The sequence below is a fragment of the Notolabrus celidotus genome, chromosome 1, assembly GCF_009762535.1.
Source record: "Notolabrus celidotus isolate fNotCel1 chromosome 1, fNotCel1.pri, whole genome shotgun sequence".
NCBI classification, from domain to species: domain Eukaryota; kingdom Metazoa; phylum Chordata; class Actinopteri; order Labriformes; family Labridae; genus Notolabrus; species Notolabrus celidotus.
Window position 1 is genome coordinate 30,513,929 of NC_048272.1, and position 3,008 is coordinate 30,516,936.

The window sequence follows — 3,008 nt, forward strand, 5'->3', positions numbered from 1 at the left end:
GATGTCAAAATAAAAATAGGCTATCGGTTTGTTTAGCGAATCAGAATGCTAAACAGAAAACTTTTGCCTGTGTCAGACGGAGATGAAACTTGCAGGACTCCTCCGCAAGATGATTCTGTCGTGCAACACTAGGAACAACCTGAACCAGAGGAACTGTTATCAGTTGTTCCTACAACTGTTGATTTTACTCAAGTATGGTTAACTTCTTCATATTTCAGAATATATCATAGTTTGATTTTAGTTTATAATATCTGCTGACGGTAGACATTTGTGTTAATGACAAGGTGCATGCTGGGAACTCTGCTCATAAAGACTTTAGGCTTGGTGACTGCTCAGTGCAGTATCATTTGTCAGGATTAGTAAAGACAACTAACCTAAAGATACCCAGGTATGTTGAACTGGCTTTGTAGTAAAGACTCCCTCTGTTTGCTTACTCTCGCTGTTTGTGCTCCTCCGGTTTTCAGTCACACCGTGCAGGTAAATCTCAACATCCTGACTGCGGCTTAACAACAACGATCAATCACCTGGATTGAACCGCAGCTTTGTGGTCTCAGGTTCAATCACACTGAAATCTGCACGTAAAGTAAAAGAGGCAGCTTAATTCACAGCCACCATTGAATGTGTGTCGCCATGTTTCTCATAGAAACGACCAGAAGTAAAAACAATCCGACTGCAGCGATTACTGCTCAGGCTTCAAGTCAGTCTGGCAGTTTTCTCATACTAGTCTGAAACAAACACAGAACATGATCTGTAACGGGTTGAGTTAGGACCCACAAGCAGTACCGGAAGCCAAGAGATCAGTTGGTAATGACCTTTATTGAACAGTTCATCAATAGACACGGGCAACAGGTGAATAGTCTCTCTACCCGCAAACACAGGTAGGGAATCGAGTCTCTCTGGGCTCGATGACAGCATGACAAATCAAGCACCGGTGACAGACAGATCCTGGAGAGAGTTGAAGAACAGACTCACTCGAACTCCACAGGAGGACAGGACTCCAAACAGCCACGAGGACAGACAGGCAGAACCCCGGAAGGGTGAAGGCAGAACTCATAGTCAGGGACAGAAGGCGTAGGTGTTTTCCTGGGAAGCGGTGAGGAGGGATGGTCACGGGCAGGCAGGGTCGGCAACGGGAGATCAGTCCGGAGAAGAACGCTGGAAAGTCTTGCATGAGGTCAAAGAACAATCTGGCAAGGAGTGGAGAGTGGCTGCTGCTTATAAACCGGCTTGATTGCAGATGAGGAGCAGGTGAGTTTGCAGGTGAAATGGGTTGCCTGATGAGGGGGTGTGGCTGGCCAGCAGAGTGGAGCAGAGGCAAGGGCCGTTTCCGAAACGGCCTGCTACATACTACTTACTATTGTAGTGGGCAGTAGGTATTACCTACTACATACTGCGTTTGAATTTAGTATGTAGTATGACTGTTCTGTCCGATCTGTCATGCAGCATGCTGAGCCAGACTTCGCTGGATTTCCGGTTTCGGAAAGCGGAAGTAAACAACGGCGAAGCCGATAATAAAATGCTTATTTAGCATCCATTTAAGATTTAAAAAGTTAGGAAGTGGTTTATATGTAATTTGATAACTTTCACAGCACCCAAAAACAGATTTCCTCCTGTCAAAAAATGAGGAAAAAGAAAAAGCAGAACGAGCGCTGTGCATTATGGGAAACAGTACGCGAGGCAGACTGGTCCGATGCATACTGAGATATTTTCCCGTATCAGTAGACATCAGGGGAGTTTTGGCTTACTGCAGATTTTGCTCTTGTTCACATACTACTTACTACATACTGAATTTTGGACATATCAGTACGTACTGCTAGTATAGTAGGCGATTTCGGAAACAGCCAAGGAGAGTGGAAAATTACTTACAGAGGGGAGGAGGTGAGCAGACTGTGACAATGATCTCTACTTTGGGATTTTTTAATTAAAGGTTATATTAACTGATCATTTCATCCCAATACAGATAATCATTTAAAGAAAAGCAGGAATAGGATAACAGTGACATTTGTAATGTCTAATTGTTGTCAGGTCTGAATACATCCTTCTTTAAAGCTGGGGTTGGTAGTCAGATTTATATATACTTTTTGTTATACTGGTTAAAATGATCTTTATGTCCCGATGGTAATCAATACATAATGTGTTCTTATTAAAGAGCGGGAAAAAAAGCCATTCTGCCCGCCTCCTGCGCCTACATTTCACGTTTGTTTGTGTTTTTAAATTTCACTATGATAATGTTTTGGTGTTTTCTTACCACTGAGTGAGACATGAGTTGATGTAGTGCAAAACACAAACAATGTGCTGAGGAACAGTTCTGAATCAGTCACGGTCATATGGTCGCCAATCAGCGGCGCTCTTGCATGTGAGCGGGGGCGTCGTTTTGGAGGAGCTCCGAGGGGGGGGGGGGTTAGACGGAGTCCTGAGGAAATGCTACATTCAAATTCATGCTAGTTTTCCGTGACTACCAAGCCCAGCTTTAACTGGGTGCTGATCATAAATAAATGTTCTTTTTTTTGGTTTAATACAGGATAAAGTTAATTCTATTTTAGAATGGAGTAGTTATGTCTATAAACAACTTATTTAAATGTTATAAAGATAAAACAGTGCCGTTGATTTAATTTAAGAAAAATAATTTGAGTGCATTTAATGTCTAAAGTCATGTTTTTTGGAAAACATATGGTCATGTTATAAGTGGAATGAATGCTGTACATTTCAGGCTTATGTGAAATGTGTGAAATTTTTTCACACGAAATTAACCTTGTGACGACTCCTCCACACCACTAGGTGTGTCTGTGTGTCTGTGTGAGTGTCTTTGCAGGTCTGGGTCGTCAAGGTGATGGGCTGCACCTGGAGCAGTCGTTATAAAGAGCTCTCCCAGCCGGCGTGGTCTCTCTCTGGTCGGGCACTCCTCTGCTCTCATCCCGTGGGCGGCACCGCGGCGCGGCGCTCCTGTTTTGTTTTCGTTGTGCACAATTTATTTACTTTTGTAATAAATTTGTAATCACTTTTGTATA

The 3,008-nt window shown here is 43.1% G+C and overlaps 1 long non-coding RNA gene across 1 annotated transcript; it reads left to right on the top strand.

Moving 5' to 3' along the window:
* The first annotated feature begins 1,196 nt into the window (after positions 1–1,196).
* On the top strand, positions 1,197–3,008 carry LOC117820030. Its single transcript, XR_004632675.1, has 2 exons — positions 1,197–1,248; positions 2,779–3,008. It is a non-coding gene; the product is annotated as an uncharacterized LOC117820030 (long non-coding RNA).